Below are 20,497 nucleotides of genomic sequence, written 5' to 3' on the forward strand. Positions count from 1 at the left end.
AAAGCTAGATGGAGTAGGTACATTTGATGTTGAGTGGCACTTAGGAGGTGATCTAAAAACAATCAAATGTATACTTGGGTGTAAACAAGGTGCTTCATCACTTCTTCCTTGTCCATATTGTGTATGAGGATACAAGGAGACTCGTGGCTCCACGTCTTCAAAGAAAAATGTCAAGGGAAGTCAGGCAACAGGGTCAATGGATGATGATGCAAGGGATTGGGTGTGCTCGGTGTTGAAGTGTCCTATCATGGAGGTCCCCAATCGGTCGACAAAAGATAAAACATGGCATCCCATTATCAATTTTTCACTTACAAATGTACACTTTTGCACTTTGCATGCCTTTATGCGTATATTTGATCGCTTGTTAAAGCTTCACATAGAGTACGCTTTCACAATGAAACCACTTTCCAGATCCGTGGAAGCCATTGGAATAGTTGAAACAATTCTAAATTCGATTGGATGTCATGGTGGCAATGTTTCTATCATCGGTGAGGTGGAAAATATGCATGAAGTGCCACAAAAAGTATCTATGAATGGTGTGAAAGCACGTAGGTTTTTCAAGAAACCAGAGATGCGAAAGGAGAGGGGTGAAGAGGATGCTCCATGGGAGCTATGGAAAGCGCTTTGCAAGTGTATGACCGATCAAGATTCAAATCTCGTGCTTGTAAATCTGTGTAGGCAAGTGTGGCACCACTTGGAGTTAGTGCTTCAAATCATGTGGAAACCCCAAACCACGAGCGAGCAACAAAATTTGTTCAAAGATCACATTTCGAATTTCCTAAAGCATTTGTGCAAGCGTGGGAGAGAGCAATATCACACACTACATGGTAAGTTACTTTGTTCAGTTCAAATTTTGATGCTATACATAAATATTTATTGGATCTAAGCATTTTTTCTTGATGCAGCATATTTTGTATGTGCATGGAGCATTCTTTATGTCAAAATATGGTTCATTAGACATGTGGAGCACTCAAGGAATGAAAAAATCACATTATCGAGCCAAAGGTGTTTACTTTAAAAATACACGTCACTGTGGTGGAACTACGAGATCCAACTACATGAAGGAGATGTTTGATTGGTTCTTTCGTTGTTCTTTGGGGAGATGTCATGCCATAGAGCGAGCGCGAAAATCAAGTCTTGCCAAGGAGGTTAGGAGACAATCTCGACTTATTGCTAAAGAGAAATGGAGAAACTCCACCGGACCCCTTAATCATGCTAGGTGGAGTGAAAATCGCCATAGAGTGGACAAACGTTGGTTACCCAACATGTAAAACAAATGATGCTATGCAATGTAATGTTTATGTTTGTAGATGTCTTTGTTGAGTTGCATATAATACTTCTCCATTTATCCATTTTTTGTTTTTTATATTTTGATGATATTAAGAGTTTTTTTAAGTGGCCAGGTCAAGTGTGAAGAGACCTTTTTTAAAAAAAATAGAGGGCTTTTAGAGAAGAGGGAGTCTCATTTTCAATCTTGCCCCTTCTTACACCATGGCACGCACAAAGCAAACAGCAAGAAAAGATCAACCTTTTTTTGCTCACCCTCACTCAACTGTCCAAGGTGCTCAAAAACCACCTTGGATACACGAACAAGAGCTCTAGAAGAGATGGAGAGAGAATGGTCAGGTGAAGAGCAATAAGATGGATAACCTTCACGCATGAAGAAACGGGTAGTGACATCAGACATCAGACACAGAAACCGAAACGGACAACGAAGCACAAAGCCCACCATGGAACGGACAGGAGATCCCAAGCAATCATCGAGTTCCGGCTGGGAAGACATTGCCACGTGGCTTCGGCGCTCTGTCGTCAGATCAACCTAAAGGTGATCATGGGCTACTAAATGAAGAGGATTTTGAGGATGTAGCAGACGAGCCAATTGGAGCACAGGGTGGAGTTGAAGAGCCAGTCGGAGCACATGGTGGCCTTGAAGATGCGCAAGCTCCTTTTCGCAAGCCCTCTCGTAAAAAGAAAAAGTTTTTCAAGGTTCGCCCTCACAAGACCTATGTCCCAGATCCTACCATCCCTCAACAACGGGCTCCTGCTGTGAAGCGACGCATTCCAAAGGCGTTGCAAGAGATTCGCCACTATCAAAAAACTTCAGACCTTCTCATCCGCAAGGCACCATTCGCACGTTAGGTGAAAGAGATCATGCAAAGGTATCGAATGACGTTTCGAGTTCAAGGTATCGCTGTAGAAGCTCTGCAAGAAGCGGCAGAATATCAAAAAACTTCAGACCTTCTCATCCGCAAGGCACCATTCGCACGTTAGGTGAAAGAGATCATGCAAAGGTATCGAATGACGTTTCGAGTTCAAGGTATCGCTGTAGAAGCTCTGCAAGAAGCGGCAGAATATTTTTGAAGACACCAACTTGTGTGCTATTCATGCAAAACGGGTGACAATAATGCCCAAGGATTTAGCTCTTGCGCGTCGAATCAGAGGAGAAGAGATTGAATTTGACTTTTATGCAATTTTGCCAATGTAAAGATATCTTTTTGAAATATAACGAGTCTTGGATTTTTCAAATATAACGAGTCCTGTACATTTGTGTTTTAAGTGATATAAGTAAAACTAAGTAGAGAGAGAGAGAGAGAGAGAGAGAGAGAGAGAGAGAGAGAGACAGAGAGAGAGATATGGATAGAAGAGCTGTCAACCAAGTAAATATAAATATCTCAAGCCTCCCAAGTTATATATCTTGTAAATAAATATATCTTATGATATTATGCTTTTTTTTATGTTATTTATATGAAAAAAACTCTATATTTTGATTCAGAGAATTGCACAATCGTATCACAAGATAGAACCAATTACGTACTGTCTATCGTACCATAAACTCAATACAGAAGTTGGAAAGTACCATTTAAAATCAATTTCCATTCGAATTTTGAAATAAAAAAGTACAAAGATGTGATATATCTCATTACATATTTGAAGGAGTTAACTACAAGATTTATGCAGCTATTGAGTGCTTGAGCCATATAAGATATGGCAAGCAATGTTTTCTCGGCACTCTTGGGCGCAAGGAAGATGTTTGTGCAGCACATCCCAAGCAATTTGTTCCACATTGCTTAGACCTACAGCTTGGCTTAAAGCCACGTTACAAAGCACACGACCACAAATATGTGTCGCAAATGCAGCACTGGCCAGAGATTTATTTACAAGATATATAACTTGGGAGGCTTGAGATATGGTTGACAGGCATAGGATGCGGCTCATTGTTTTCATCATCGACACCCAAAATTAACCACAAGGAGTGTAATCCTTGTGGATTATTGCAAAGCTGTCTTGGAGGAGCTTGCGAAGGTAATGCGCAAGAGACGACTGCCATCCAAAAGCTTGGCGCCTACCATCTCCTCCCCGACCTGCATGCTCATCCAACTCCACAACATTCTACAAAGAAATCCATAGGTAAATAAGATTTCAAAATGAAACAATGAAAATTAACGTAATCACAAATCAAAAATTAAATAATACCTCTTGTTTTTCGTCGTCCTCATCGTTTATGCTTTTGCTGTCAAGAGAAATAGATGAATTGGGAGCCATAGCGACACTCTCAAGTTCATTTATATGAACAGGCATAGGAGTGCGTTGGGCTTCAAGCAATGCGCGTGTAGCTACAAACTCATCCTCCGACATAGATGAGTGCGGTGCATCTGTCACCGCCACCATTGCCAACTCCACTGTATCTACCACACTCTCTCCAAGAGGAAGGAGACTTCGATCCAAAGGAATCGGAAGAGGAGTCAATGGCAGAGGACTCTACAGTGGCACAGAGGATGGACAGACACTTATCTATGCGGATGTCAAAAGTCTTTTCAAGATCATGTAAAAACAAATATTCCTCCCCATTTATCACAATTGGGGAGAGGTGTTCAAAAAAAACCTCCGGAGTTAATGTCTCCTCCGGTGTATCTGCAGCGGGCTTAAAGGATGCTTTTGCACCCTCATCACCCATGGATTTGGCGGCATCCATGACACCTCCTGGGTAGGTTATGGCAAGAATATTGCCCTCTTTGCTTGCATCCCACGGCGCTGTAATGGGCTCCTTTGTGTCCTTGACGACACCCCCAAGGCGCAAATGAGGCAAACTCACCTCAGATCTTTCAAGCTCCTCCGCAAGAAGAAACACAAGTCGCCAAGCGACTTAGAAACTGGGTGCCGACCTTCTTCTTTTTCAAACGTGAATCTTCAATGTACTGACCTGTCTCACCCGCAATTACACAAAATCGCTGAAGTCGCTGGGTGAAAGGCCGATCGCCTTTGTGTATGTAGCGAAGCAAATCGCATGGAATCCACGGTTCCCCTTATCCGACAATTGGTGCAGCATACTTGTCAATGTAAAATTCAAAAAATTCCAAGATAGGCTGAAAAGATTGGCTGTTTATGTGAATAGTTGCGTTCACATCAGAGAATTGGGTGAAGAAATTGTGATGATCGTCATGATCTTGCCACTCGATTGTTTGTAAAAACGTTTGGAAGCGTTGTAACACCGTGGCTTCGGGAGGGGTGGAGGAGGATGCCATAATGCTAGCTCTTAAGGTAAGAATGCAAAGAGTGCTGGAGCTCAAATGAGAGTGTGAATAGGCAAAGAGTGTGAAAATGGTAGGGTTTAGGAGGCTTTATATAGCACGCATCCCCCCCCCCCTCCCAAAAAAAAAAAAACAATAATTAAAATATTAAACAATTTTCATAAAGTAACACAAATAACAAGAAGTTATAAAAAACTTACAAACTAAATTACAATCATTTAACTCTAAAAACACATCACTACGACTTTAAGATAATGTGCATTGCCAAAATTTGATACAACCATCTGCTTGAACTTACAATTTTGATATTATAAGAAATTTAAGTACAAAACATAACTACTCTAATGATAAAATCAAATTCTCTTCCGTCATCCACGCCTTTTCAATTTGAATCGTGCTCTCCATGCGGCTACCAATCTAGCAAAAAAAAAAAAGAAATAGCATACCTGACTTAAGAGCAGGGAATAATCAAAAGAACATAAATACAACATAATTAAGAGAGAAAAATCATTCACCTTACGTCGTCCGATGCAAAATTTTGTATCTTCTCCATGCTCTAAACCCATTATCACTAAGTGCTTCCGCACATTGGTCAATGTCTAATGCTTGTTCACTTGGACGGTTTCAACGGCACCACTCGACAATTTGATTGCAAAATCAAATACCTCAATTGTAGCATCGATGGATTGCAATGGAATCCATTCACCAAGCTTGCACATCCACCTTTCATAGAAGTACCGCACGTAAAGGGTGGAGCGCACCTTGATGAAACAGATAGCAATGCCAAAACTTTCAACCTGACACCGAAAGCGATCTCCATTGTGAAGTCCTTCAAGATACCCCCACTTCTCGCCAAAGATGGCTTCCAATGTATCGTATTGTAGATCTTTGCAAACATACATAGTATTTGTATGATGGAAATGCAAAGATCCAAAGATGCTAGCGAAGACGTGAGCAGGACAACACCATCCAAGCCCAACGGAACACGAGGCTTTTCCAAGTTTTAATGATACTCTTACATCAGCTACAATCTTGGCTTTCAAAGACATTACAGTGAATGCATCTAGATGGCTTTGGCCACTCCATGCTACGTAAGGTTGTAGCCTCCAAAGGTTGTAGCTCTCCGTAGCCTTCCTCATCTGTAGATACAATGTACTTGTGGGTGTAGAAGAACACCCTTTGTCGTGCAAAGTTTGATGAAGTTGTGTTGGAGAAGACATATCCCCAAGACTTGCATGCATGGCCGTAAATGTGCCTGAAAGGCACGAGTGGTTGCTCCTCCACAAGGCTAGAAGGAAAAACATCTACATAGAAACAAAACAGTCCGTGAGATGTAAAAAGTCCATTTTTTTGTTACCACCAAAACCATTGAACTGCAAGAGACATACAATTACAAGGAAAATCCCTTGGGTTGGTGATCCCTCATAGACGCATGTGTCCAAACATGAAAACATGTTGAACGATTGCCACCGTACCATTGTCTCTTACTTGCTTGAAGCCTATTAGTCTTCCCTTCCAATGGAGATCAACGTTTGTTCTTTCACGAACACGATGGGGACCGATTGCGAAAGGTTGCATTTTCAAAAAAAAAAATTAAAAATTTTGAAATTTTTAGGGTTTTTGTTAAAACGTATCTGTGGACCCACCACTCCTCCCCTCCTTCTTTTACCCATCCACCTCCCTCTAGGATACAAAGCAATAAATGAGTGGGCAACCCTATTATTCTCTCTACTTTCTTAGGTTCTAGACTTATATACATTGCTCTCTTCCTATTGGCTAGAGCTTAATTAACCTTAATCCTATATGGCCCAAGGAGAGTCCACATTTTTCCTAATGGTGTTAGATTGTTTGCATCCTGATGACATGGACATTTTCTATGTTGACCTTTTGACCAAATATACACGCCGCCCAAACAAACTTTTGCACATATGCCTAGCTGACTATGCAAGCACCTACTAATACGTCCACAGATCTTCACGCATATCTAACAAAACTTAAGTAATCAAGTACACCAACTTCAATCTCCAAAAAAATCTAGAGTGGCATTACCATGAGCTTTGCTTGCTATTCTTGCCATTGACTAGTGATGAAAAACCTTTCAAGAGAGACATTGTCTGTTGGAAGACAAATACATGACAAATTTTCAACTCATCAATGAGAATTGTAAAAAATACACCATAACAAACTTTGATGCACCATCCTTGGTAACGCTTTCATTATCTTCCTCCTCTGCCTTTAAGGATAACAACCTTTTTGAGTCTGAATAGGCCAATCAAGCCCACTGTAAAAGTCCCTCTTGTATTTTGCAACATAGCATTGTCTAATGAAGAGTACTAAATCAAGCCCACTGTAAAAGTCCCTCTTGTATTTTGCATCATAGCATTGTCTGATGAAGAGTACCATTCATTGGTTTCCAAATTAAACATTGAACATGATGCCTTTTTTATGACATTATGAATAGGAAACAATTAAAACCTGCTCACCCAATTCACATTTTCTTAACTGGTGGAGCTAGAACAGGGAAAACATTCACTTTGAAAACAATTGTGCAAGGCTTGCTGCGCCACTACAATAGTTACATTGATACTGATGTTGATCTTTCAACAACATTATTGATGGCATACACAGGCAAAGCAACTTTCAACTTAGGGGGTACAACAATTCACTTAGCTTTGCATTTGCCCCTTGTCCTCCAGCCAGGCACGTCACTTGCTTTTGAGAGTCTCGTTGAACTCTCACAACTATACAAGAATCTCAAATTGATTGTCTTCGACAAAGCATCATTGATTGGAAATAGACTCTTGTGTATCTTAGACACAAGACTCCGTACATCAAGCATAATCACCTTGAACCATTCGGTGGCTTAGATGTTATATTTTGTGGCGGCTTATGTCAAGCTAGCACAGTACGTGATCATTGGATATTTTGCAAACCATCAAATTGTATTGAACTTCTTTCACCATCATTTTGGCATGCTATGGGTTTCAAAGAGAAGTGAGGACATACATATGTATAAACAAACCTCTTTTGATGAGAAAGAGCCGGATCAATATGGCAAGTCACTTTTACATATGTACAATAGCACTGGAATGCTCATTGCAAATGGTGTATCTCTATGGAATGGCACGGATGGATTTACATGTAGAAAACACAATGGTGATAGTTTTAATGATTACAAGTTGTTTTTGGAAGCCATTTTGGATTGCATACAAACATTTTCTCTTGGTCCATGGAGTCCGGAATCGGATCATCGCACTCTATGTATTGGTCTCACATATAAGGGAAGACTCAAGCATGTAAACTCCAACCATAGCATGGTGCATTCACATTTGTGCATAGACTTCAAAAAAGGCCCTACACATGCTGATACGGTTAATCAAATGTTATGTAAGAGAAAGCTTCCAAATGACTCAACGCTAGAATGCAAGTAGGCAGCTTTTAAGGAAACCATTTGCTCTTGTGCAGAGAAATGTTTTGTCGTGAAACATATATCTTGCAAAAGCTTAAGAAAAGGTAGTCCAAAGAAAAAGTGGTTTGATATGGAATGTAAAGAGTCTCGTAAGCACTTGATAAGTTTAGATGCAATCAAAGATAAAGAAGCATATCAAAAACATCTACAAGCATACAAGACACTTGTTCAAAAAAAGAGAAGGTGGGAAATCAAGCGACAATTGTTTCATGCTCAAGAGAAGGCACATGCATGTGGTAGATTTTGGAAAAATCTAAAAGGCAAGCGTGTTGAGAGTTTTGGTGACTGAAATCTTGTAGACATGTACATGCATTGTAAGAATCTTTACGAGCAACCAAATGTGGGAGAGATTCCATGTCATGCTTCTCTTCTATGTACGAGTGTGGCCGGCCGCCTCCGACGGCCTCTCTCTATCTTTTGACTGTAGGTGCAAGAGGTAGTAAAATTAATTGACTGGGGTGGTGTGGCGAGTTATTGGCTCCTCTAAAGGCTGTAAGAGATTCATTGCCACCGGAGGCATCCGACAACCAAGAGTAAAGACCCGGAATCCCCTTCCCCGTCACACTTTAATATTAGATTAGATACCACACTTCGAACAGAATCTCAAGCGCTTTATGAAGTGCACCACATTTGGCATACATATCAACCAAGGCATTGGCAAGAACATTGTTTTTTCTCAATAGTCCCTAAATGGTAACATTATTGTGAATTGTTATTCCCTTGTCAGTTGTCTTAAATAGTGCCACTTGTCTTCAAGATGCAAGCGTAGGTTATTTCAATTCCAAAGACGCCCTCACATTTTGATCCACTCATAACAGCCCACAGCTTCATTACCCTGCCCTTGGCAGACATATTCTCTAATAGCTCTCTCTCTCTCTCTCTCTCTCTCTCTCAAAGCTGGCTCATGCATACAACTCTCTCTCTAGCTGTTTGGGATATCCAAAGGATATATCGCATAAGCCAATTGAAACATCGAGAACGTAAACATAAAACTCTCTCTCTCTCTCTCTCTCTCTCTCTCTCTCTCTCTCTCTCTCTCGGCTTGTGTAGCACACTAATTAGCACATGCACACGAGTGATGACCATGGGCTGGCTACCCAATCTATTAAGCCGGCTCTTGCGGTGACAATTGGCCATAGTGATAAATATGTTCAAATGGAGGTGAATTAAAGTGCTTTACAACCATTCTCTCGACCTATATTGCATTGCTGCAAAATACCTTCTTCACAACTTCTATGTTTAGCCAAAAGAGGACAGTTTAGATGGACAATATTCTATGCTCTCTCTCTCTCTATCTATCTCTATATTCTAGCCAAAATTTCTTTTTTTTAAACCAAATTACAACACATGCACTCTTAAAAATTACTCTATCTTTTTTTTGTTTCTTTTTGGGGCCTATCCATAGGTTACACACGTCTTAACTCTAGTTTAAAACATTACATTCAAGCGCTCTCTCTCTCTCTCTCTCTCTTTTTAACAAAAGTACTTTTTTTAATCAAAATTACAACACATGCACTCTCAAAGGTTTGCAAGTTACATGCTCTCTCTCTCTCTCTCTCTCTCTCTCTCTCTAACAAAATTACTCTTTTTTATTAAAATTACAACACATGCACTATCAGGGTCGGTCTGCAAGTTACCTTCTTGTGTGTTGAAGATACGTGTATACACGGTTCAAAGTCAAGCCTCAAGCTGCAAATTAACAATCAATTCATTGAAGTTAACTATCTTCTAACCAAAAGTCAAAGTTTAAATATAAAAAACGTCTCTTGAAAAAAGTCCATTGTGTAGTCGAATTTACTACTACTCCGTTTTTAGCACTTAATCTTTTCAATAAATTAATGTTTTTGTTAGGGTTTTTTATTGTTATCATTGGATAGAATTTAGTCTCCTATAATACACGATCGTGCATCGGCTACTTGTATATACTTTTCTCCACCTTAGCAATTTGCGTAGTGCGGGTGATTACATCTAAAAAGACAACCTCCTCTTTCCTTTGCTAAAACAACATAGAACTTTCTCACCCCTTTTCCTATTGGGCATGCAATCAATGTTCTGATCCAAGAGACAAAGACAAAGACGTATACCACATATGGCAAACATGTCAAAGAAGGCATTGCCATGGCTAACAGTACCATCATGATTTCTTTTGCCCATGTTGTAGTGCTCGAGCAACATGCATGGACAGTATGGGCACACCCTCGCTTTGCATTCGCTAGAAACAACTCGGGGCCGGCTTTTTCATCCACCTCACTTGCGCATATGCCATAATCAAAAGACACAGCAATTGGCAAAGCCAAGCATGACTAACAACTTCATGCTGTAGTGCTCAAACAACTTGCCAAGGCAATCAGAGCACTGATGTGTGAGTGCCCTAGCTTACCCTCTACGTTGAAACGACACAGAGAGAGAGAGAGAGAGCGCTGAGAGAGCTCTCCCTCGCAGGCTGAACTCCCTCTAACCGCCAACTCAACATGGCTAGAGAGAGAGAGAGAGAGAGCGCTGAGAGAGCTCTCCCTAGCGAGCTAAACGCCCTCCGGCCGCTAGCTCGCCATGGCTAGCACCATCGCTGCAGTGGCCGCCACCCTCACGTGCAGTGGCAGCGCAGGCAGAGGCCACCACCCTCTCGTGCAGCTGCATCTGGGCTTCCACCTGCGGGTTGAACGCCCACCGGCCGCACGCTCGATTGCGTAGCGCCTGCGCAATCGCTACTCCTCTAGCCAGGTCGGCTTGCATACTGGCCACAGGCCCGGTTGCCTTAGCGCTTTTGATTGCAACGCAGACTTGCCTGCGGCCCCGTGGGGTTGTCTACCCGCTGGCTTGCCTAGCCACCCGGACTGCCTTGCACCTTTGAGTGCCAGCCACAGCGGCAGCGCAAGCTTGTCTACCCCTGCTGAGGACCCTCCGGCCGCCAGCTCGCCATGGCTAGCTACCTCGCTGCAGTGGCCCCCACCCTCGCGTACAGTGGCACCGCGGGCAGAGGCCGCCACCCTCAAGTGTAACTGCATTTGGGCTTCCACCCGCAAGCTGCTCCGCGTGCTCGACTGTGTAGCACCTGTGCACTTTCTGCTCTGACCGCCAGTTGGTCGGCTTGCTTGCGGCCTCGCACGGTTTAACCACAGCCCCGTAGTCCCCCTCCCGCTGCCACTTGCTTACCCGCCAATCATAGTCGGAAAAGCGCGCCCTCCCCTCCCCCGGGCAGCTTCTAGTTGCGATGAGCACCTGCGCGCGCGCGAGAGAGAGAGAGAGAGAGAGAGAGAGAGAGAGATACCTTGAGCACGACTTCCTTGCTACTCCACCTGGGTTGTCTCGACGAACCTCTCTCTCTCTCTCTCTCCTACAAAGCTGCGTCAATGGCGCTCTCTCTCTCTCTCTCTCTCTCTCTCTCTCTCTCTCTCTTGCGCCAAGCTCCAATAGAGCTCTCTTTACCAAGCTGCAGCCTGTAATGGAATACCGACTTGTTGGAGCTGCAATAAGTGAACTGCAAGTGGAGCGACGGCTCTGAGATACTCAACACGCGTGTTCGCTGCCAACCTCAAGCGGGTGGCTGTGAGTCATTAAGTGAGGTGGCTCAATCATCACCTTTCTTAGGAACTTAAATTATCATCACCGTCTGAAAATTAAAAAACCGTCTGAAAATAAAAACGAAGGGTAGGTGTCGTCGACCGTTGAGTCCAAAAAGAGGAGGGATGGGTTCGAAAAAGAGAGGAAGGGGGATGGTGAAGGGAAATGCCACCACGTGGCAATCGGAATTCTCATTCCCATTATACTATGTTATAGATACCTTCTTTCTTTACCTTTGAGGATGTAGGTGGAGGACTTAAGAAATTGTCTACTCGCAAGGCGGGAGATCTTCAAGGTTTTAAATCTGAAATGCTAAAATGGACAAGGGAGGAAACACATCGTTGGATATGTGATATGTTTAACCTTGCGCAACAACATGGCATGCCTCATGATTGTACAAATTGGATTAAACCGCTACACAAAGGGGGAGATGCAAATAATGTAAACAACTATGGGACTATAGTGGTTGGTTCTCTTATGGCAAAGTTGTTTGGATGTGTCATGGAAATGAAGATAAGTAAATGGGCTGAAGAGAATGGCAAACGTGCACATGGACAAGCGGGTTTCCGTAAAGATCATAGCACAATTGATCACCTTGTCACTCTTCGAGTTCTCATGGAGGAAAGTCGGTTGAAAGGTAAAGGTTTGTATTGTTGCTTTGTGGACTTCAAGAAAGCTTTTGACATGGTTCCTCAAGAGAATCTTTGGAAACGTATGAAGGAACTCCAATTGCCCAATGAATACATACATGCAATTTTCCGTATTTATGAAAAGGTGGTATGTCAAGTGCGTATGGGTGAGGGAATTTCAAAATTTTTCAGTACTATTGGTGTCAAGCAAGGATGTCCACTTTCACCAACTCTTTTTGGATTACTCATTGATGAATTCGAACACATGGTTCTTGAGTTTATGCAACAAGAAGGCATTGAAGAGGTTATGATTGGAAATGCGGTGATCATGCTTTTGTTATATGCGGATGATGTAGTGCTTTTGGCACATAGTTTAGAGGATGCACAAAAGCTTATGATTGCATTGGAAAATTTTTGCTTACATAGTGGGCTGATTGTGAATGGTTCTAAAACAAAGGTCATGCTTGTGAAAACCCTCAACAAGGAGAAGCCATGCATAGTGTACAATAAAGAGCCACTTGAAGTGGTAGAGAGCTTCAAGTACCTTGGCCTTGAAGTTCCGGCTAATCATAAATGGAAAGATTGTGCTATGCGGCACTTGGAAGCCGGAAAGAGAGCCTATTATGCCTTTGAGAACATGTGTAATGTAGGAGAGATTAAATGTTGGGCTCTTAAGAAATACATCTTTAACACCTTGCCGACACCGGTTCTCCTTTACGGAGTTGAGGTATGGGGTGGTAGCATCTCTAAGTCCACTTGGAAAGAGTTTGAGAATGTCCAAAAGTGTTTTCTTACAAACTTTTTTCAAGTCAAGATGCAAACACCATACATGCTCTTGCTTCTTAAGTCCAGATCACTTCCTATTGAGGTTATGGGTATGGACAGAGTTGTGGGATACATGCTAAAGATGCAAAAAAGGGCTTCACATCGGCTTCCTAAAATTGCATGGGAAGCAAGTAAAAAAGTTCAAAAGACGCACAAAAGCAAATTATTGAGTTCAGGATGGATGCAAGATATCAAGAAGTGGTTTGGAAGATGAGATGCATTACACTTGCTATATGATGCCTCAAGAGACTCCAATGTGAATGAGGCTTTTTTACAACAGCAATGCATCATAGCTTGGGAGACATTGGGAGACTCACGCTTCATACATTATACCGCACATGTTGTCCCCAATTACAAAGCCATCTTCTTCTCCAAACGAGAAAGCCGCACCCACCCCTACATGCTTGAGCCTATCCCTTTAAGTGCAATCCGCACTATTGCCTCTATCCGGCTCAGCTCTCATTGCTCTCATTCTCTACGATGCGATATAGGACGTTGGGGTACCGGGGAGGAGTCCCATCGAGTATGCACTCTATGTCCCCAGCAAGTTTGAGAGTCTGAGTACCACACCCTACTTGAGTGCTCAGCTTTTGCTTACATTAGAGCTTGCTTTCCCCACATTTTCAACCATGGGCTCTCCCTTCACAAATTTCTCTCCCAACCACGATGTGGTCTCTCTATTGCAACGCTCATTTCTACAATTCTTGAGCATCGAAAGTCACTTATCAGCCCCAAAACACCATATGATGTTTCTTTTGGTCCCATAGGTCATATTTGACCTCCGAGGACGATAATAAAATCTCTCTCTCTCTCTCTCTCTCTCTCTCTCTCTCTCTCTCTCTCTCTCTCTCTCTCTCTCTCTCTCTCTCTCTCAGTGTAAGGAGAAGCAAGATCCTCCCTCTTATACTCTGAGAACATGAAGGGGATTCAATTGGCCAGCAAAAATGTATAGGTCATTTGCCTAGGTGGCATCATCTTTTTGTGACTGGGTAGTGGCAAGTCGATTGATAGAATCTAGACCCTGCCTCAATCGGCAAGCAACATGAAGCATCAGTCAGCAATCAAGAAGCTTCCTGCTTTGCACTTTACAACTGGCCCAATCAATTGCAATGTTGCAAATGTCGTTGTCCTTGTGTGCTCAAAATCATGGCCTTTAGTCAGCCAGCAGTGCCCCCGCAGTGCCTAGGGATTCACCAAAAAAACTTACCATTAGGGCCAAAAACGTCCAAAAACGGGCTGATGTTTGCTCTTTCCTTCTATCAAACAAGGAGTTGACACGTATACAAAAGTATGGCATCCATGTCTCCTTTACTTTGGCAATGTTTAGATGCTTTTGGTTGAAAACCTCAAAATTTTAAAATTTTGGCAAGAGGTACGGTGGTCCTTTTTACATTCTCAAGAATGACTTGTTCTTGAAAATAAAAATATCACTAGATACAAATCTTACTTGAAGGCATTGAAAATGAGGACATTAATGACTAAAAGTGACGGTTTAAAATTTTGGCACTTAATTCTACCTCTCTTTCTGAAAATTTTGTTCTCGTCACAATTCTTTCTCTGTTTCTCAGTTTCCATGGCTTCGTCTTCTTTGCTCCGTCCTACTAATGCAGTAACCTCTTGTAAACTATACAATATGAAAGAAGATGATCTCTGGAAATCTATGTCTTTTCATATAAACGACTGGGTGACCATGCTGCCATCTTGTAAAAGTGCATACAAAGTCAAAAATACCAAGAGAGACGAAGTGAAGAATCATTGGAAAGGTCACATTCTTGCATTCAAAGTATCAGACGGTAATTGGTTTGCAAAAGTTTAACACGTCTAATTAGCCAAAGATATGGTGCTCAACCTTGTACAACATCTTCCTTCTTACTATACGTAAACATTTTTTATATTTTACAATGTGAGTGCAATTTGTGAGTTAGTATATCTTATGAAGATCTTTATCATATGAACAGATGTATTTCCATGAACAACAGTGCAGTGGCAACCTGCAGAAAGCTTCACTAGCACTTTTAGAGCCATACATAAAACAATTGTAGAAGTTATGTATGCTGAAAAGCCATCATCTTTTTATAAATCAATGAACCTGTTTGTGTATTATGCTAAATATAGGGTGCCTAGATTGGAAGGTGGATATGGAGAGTTAATAGAGCTTTTAGAGCCTTCCATAAGGTCGTTGGAATAGATAATACCATATCAATGCACAGTGGAAAGTTTTAAAGCTAAAATGAAAAAAAAAACGATATCCTGAAAGCAATGACACCAGGAAGGATATCAAGGAGAATCAAAATTTAGTGGTTTTTGCCTATACATGTCTTTGTGGCATGTTTCAAATCTATGGATTTGCACAGGACTCGAACCATGTGGTTGAATAGAAGACTCGCTGCAGCTGAAATTGATGCTATACTTGGAGAAGAGTGGAAGCTCAAGGAAACTTTTCATATTGGAGACACTATTAGTTGCAGAGTAAGTCCCAAGTCTTTATCCATTTCCTATCTGATTTCTCATCAATCTCTGGTCATAGATTATGACTATAGGAGGTGGAGAAGAAAGTTAGGCAATTGGATCCCTTTCTATTCAAAGAAAGACTATCCAAAATTTGAATTACAGATTAAAGTACACCCCTTCCTTGAACCTAGAAAGCTGATTGTGACTAGCAATTGGAAACTTCAAGATATAAGAGATTCAATTGAGTTTCTTGATGAAATATCTCCGGACTATAGATTTAAGATAGATGGTATTGTTGTTAGCAGTAGAATAGAGAAGATCACATCAGTCACAATACGTCTCCCTCCAAAAATTATTACCTTTGAGCCGCATGTTTCCCTCCAAAGATCAATAAGCATTGTAAGCTTGGTATAGCTTGGCATCTAAATTATGTAATTCTCAGTGCTTATTAATAAACTTTTGTATTTTGCAATATGCTTATCTGCAGCTTTCTTTTGCTCTCTTGAGCTTTTTGAATGCCCTTTTGGACTTGTTGATAAGCCAAATTTAAATCCTCTGCAAACTTATCTACTTCAAAAACATGATTCATCACCTTGATCGTAGGAGGAGGTTTTTGGGCTTCTTCTACAATCTCAAAAGGCGCTTTGCTAGTGGAGCTATGAATAGTTTTGTTGTATGCAAACTTGACCAATGGCAAATAATGCTCCCATTGTGCTAGATTATCTATGACATAACACTTTAATAAATCAAGAACCGTGGAATTCACTATCTCAAGTAACAGCACACTGCAATGGATCAAGAGATTAGAACCTAAGTTCGCATATGGTCAAGAGATTATGGAGTATACAGATGCATATAATTACCTCACAGTAGTCTTCACTGGGCCAAGGTTTTCTTTGGGGAGAGAAGCAAAGACTAGACTGACTAGAGCTTAAGCGGCTTTGGGAGGCTTGGAGAGGATGAGTTTGCAAGTTTAGTTCTAGAAACCTCGGACAAAGTTATGGCTCTTTGAAACTTTAGTAGCCTTAGCTAAGTTGTAAGGGGTGCAGGTTTTGGGGACCTTTTGTAGGCTAGGATGGTCGGAGACATATGGAGAGGCCCTTGTATCTATGATCTTTGGTCAAGGCCTCCGCACCTCAGGATATCATTCGAGCACAGCTAGCTATCCCCCCTATGGAGATTGAGACTCTTACCAAACTAGTCTCCTTTGTGCACACCTTATGGGATACTACTAGAGACAAATATGCAAGATTGGCCCTTGAGCCTTTTCCAAACAATTAGTTGTATAAGGACACATCATGCTGGTATGCACAGATTACATCATGGTTTTAGTCGCATGGCTCCACTGTGGATAGGCTGCCCCCTCAATGTCTCTTACACGGGTTGAGATTACTAAACTCATTTGTCAGGACCTGATCTAGCTGAACACTATGAGAACATGGATAGAGCCGCCACAATAATTGGCACAAAGATGGCTTTCTGTAGAGAGCATCTTTTCCACCTCACAAAAGATGGGTTTGTGACTCAACCTAGCTACATGGACACACACGTGTCTCATTTGAATTGTGCCATTGGTTAGATATGCACATCCTCACACCAACTCAAGATTGAGATTGGTTGATTTAGAGGGACACTTGCTTATGCCATCTAGAGCCAGAGACAAAGTTACATTACATATGTCATTGTACAATGTACTATGCAATATGGGGCGGTTTCCATTGCTTATTCAAAGAGGGTTTCGGTCCTTTATCTAGGGTCATGAGTTATGAGGTTCAGAGATGCCTTGGGCTATTTCTACTTGAGTTACATAGATATGGAGACACTTTACAAGTGAGAGCTAGAGAGAGACAGTCCCAGAGACCATAGTTGCCTCAAAATGTTTCATTTGAAACGAGTTTCTAAAGTTTCAAAACGGTTTCGCTAAATTCTGAAATGCCCCAATAGAAGTTTCGTCAAATACTAGGGATTAAAAAGGGGTACATATGTTTGTATCTCGGTATGTATAGAGCTTATACATCTAGTAAATGTACACATAAAGGAATTTCAACATGAGTAGGGCTGTCCAAATGCTACTTGAAGTTGAAACTTCAATTAAAGTACCATACGTATAGAACTATGTGACATGAAACCTAGGGAGAGAATTTGCATTTGAAACGTCCAAGAGAAGTTTCAAAATGTTTTAAACGTTTCATAAGTCTTCATAATAATCTAGGAAACGTGTTTCTTGGCAACTAATAACTATGCGAGAGACGGATTCCAAATTTCGTTTCACTAGATATAAGACATCCCAAGGAGCAGCCACCACTGCAGAGCTCGGCCCACACTCACTCTTCCACTACGAGCTAGAGAGATCCAGACAACAGCTACACAACATCAATAAAGGCTACAACAGAGGATTTGAGCCATACTCTCTCGACATCTAGAGTGCAGATAGGATGGATCCTCACGGTTTCTCCCCATCCTATCCTTGTTTCACACATTGTTACATCTAGTTTACAGGGTACCTATTTTATCAGCTATCACATCCATACAATTCAGCTTGTACTAGTATTTCCATTTTTTTATTCTTGTTCTTTTGTATCCAAACATGGTATAAAATTCACTCCTTTGTGATAGATTGGTCTCATTATCATTTTGGTCTTTTGAAGACGTTAATATAACATTTCATTTCATTTGTCACAACAAAAAGTTGGGCATGTCTTGATTATATCACATAAAAGATACATAAGACAACCAAAGCCGTAATACCAATGATAGAACTGAAGTGCAAAAAAACCCTTTAAAAATGTAACATGGTAAGGGGGAAAACTCTAGCTACTATAGAGTTGTATACAAAATAGATGCCAACAATAAAGCTTGTAGGAAGATGCCAAGGGGAACAATGGGCTCCAAGGCTAGCTACAAACTCCAAAACACTATTTGCAAGCCCTCTTTGTATAGTATCCGATATGAAGATAATCAATGCAAAGAAATTGTGTATGCTTTACAAATGCCTCTGATCATATCCTGTGTCCATAACCTCAATGTATCCTCCTCTGTACCTGACATAGCTGTGATAAGAAGATATCATGAATCCAAAGCAGGTAACCTTACTTATCTCCCCATGGTATCCTTGGTTAGCTCTGCCAGTCCTCTATATCTTCTACTTGTACCCTAATAAAAGGTGGCATAACCTCTATAGCGTGCATGAGTTGGAAGACCATTGAATCCTCTATCCAAGATGTGAAGTCACATCTTGGATAGAAGATGTGAAGTCACATGTTCCTTAGAGGAAAAAAAGCCCTAAGAGTAGGGGTGTCTCTGCAAATGAATAAACACCCTTTCCTCTTGGTGTTTAGAATCAATAGAAGGTTAATTTCCAACGGTCTAGGTTTCAAACTCTCCTCATGGGATCTCCAAGAACCGGGGAGGTAAAAATTTAATGGAAGCCAAGTAGAAGGGCTGGTGAAGGGGGAGGAAAATTTGGCATAGCCTCTTCTATTGTAGATCGGATCTCTGATGGACTCCTACCTCCATAATAGGTACATGTGTCATCTCCTCTACAATATGTTGAACCTCACTATCTCCAAACTTATGTGAGGGAATAGCTTCTTCCTCCTCTAAATGCTAACTATCATTTCAAGATTTGTCTACTCAGTGAATTTTTGGAGAGGTGCGCAAAGCGGGTCTAAATAGACGCTGGGAGGACTGCTTTGCTTTGAGCTTGCTTTGGGTCTGGGAGCAATTGAGGCTGGTTTAGAGCAGCATTAGCCTTCATGCATTGAAGAGTAGTTCAGACAGCCTCTTACATGGAACCCCTTGGTATGCACACAACAAGGCGATATGGTTGGTAGCCGGCCTCATGTTTCTTGGGGTCCCTTAGCAGATGGTTGAGTCTGCACTTTTGGGGACTGGGTACAATTTACAGCATTGCTTGAGGAGGTTCAGAGCCATCAGCTTAAGACTTGAGGGATGAGTGCAGAGCATGAGTATGGGCTTGCTCAGTCACATGCCCTTGTCTGTTCTTTGAGGTTGAGGGCAGGGGTTGCCTCCATAGAGTCATGGCTGAGTGTTGTTTTTAGCAGATTCAAGTGGTAGGCATACGTGGCAAAGCTTGTGTGATTGACCCGGTTCAGACTGTTATTGAGACAAGTCACTCGTGAATCTAGGCTTGGGAGTGCTGCACCTTGCACGAGTACAATGGGACCCAGTGGAGTGGTTTTGACATGAAGCTTTTTCTCAAGTTGATCGGCCAAAGATTCCTTTTTTTTAGTACATAGCTAGGCTGGGATGCCAAATTCTTATAGCATGGAGAGAGACATTACCAGCTGCAGCAGGCCACTAGCATGAGCCGGGACTTTTAGATGAGTTCATGCAAGATTCATCATAGGTAGGGTTTTCATAAACACAGTCACCTTCAAGATTGAGCATTGTTCTCATGTTCATGGCTTTTAAACTTTGGTCACCTTTATCATGCTCATGCATTAAGGGAAATAGAGGGGAGCTAAACATATTACCTGGAAATGGATTATGGACAAGAAAACGAGACTGGTCATGCCTTGTAACGCCTCCAAATCTTGCATGGTGTGAGGGTTTGTAGGCCATAGCTGCATAGGATCTTAGAGGGGAATGTCCACCAGCTGTTGCGAGGGAGCAGTCGACAGCAATACCAGAAGAGGCGGCAAGTAAGGCATTTGCTCCTGCAATGGACTGGAAATTTACTATGGACATGTGGTTCACATTCTTCTCCTGCATGTAAATATTACAACTTCCTTCTATGACACTTTTACCAAAGCGGACAAAGTCATGCAGAGACATTGTCTCCCCCCCCCCCCCCCCCTCCCCCCGCCCCCTTGGGGGAGGAGGAGCCTGCTACAGCAATGAGAAAAGGACACACGCACAGGACAAGATAGAGAAGGCCGTACAGAGCATAACCAGTCACCTCATTCCCTCCAGTGTCTCACCGACCACTCTCTTAACACTCTCTAAATAACGAAGAGAGCGATTAGCTGCAGAGGAAGATGAGCAAATTGAAGGAGCAGCAAGATACCTGG

General features: G+C 41.8%; 1 long non-coding RNA gene across 3 annotated transcripts; it reads right to left on the minus strand.

The window, feature by feature from the left end:
- Positions 1–4,814: 4,814 nt before the first annotated feature.
- LOC147446353 (uncharacterized) lies at positions 4,815–20,242 on the minus strand. Of its 3 annotated transcripts, XR_015189935.1 has the most exons (4): positions 11,267–11,420; positions 9,636–9,687; positions 5,045–5,833; positions 4,815–4,946 (listed from the first exon to the last, which is right to left on the minus strand). It is a non-coding gene; the product is annotated as an uncharacterized LOC147446353 (long non-coding RNA). The 3 variants fall into 3 exon arrangements; XR_015189934.1 differs by lacking the exons at positions 5,045–5,833; positions 11,267–11,420 and adding an exon at positions 19,961–20,242 and having other exon boundaries at positions 4,817–4,946; XR_015189936.1 differs by lacking the exon at positions 5,045–5,833 and having other exon boundaries at positions 4,817–4,946.
- Between the last annotated feature and the right edge of the window lie 255 nt (positions 20,243–20,497).

The sequence above is a fragment of the Adiantum capillus-veneris genome, chromosome 12 (genome assembly GCF_014529385.1).
Source record: "Adiantum capillus-veneris isolate H3 chromosome 12, ASM1452938v2, whole genome shotgun sequence".
Taxonomy (NCBI): Eukaryota; Viridiplantae; Streptophyta; class Polypodiopsida; order Polypodiales; family Pteridaceae; genus Adiantum; species Adiantum capillus-veneris.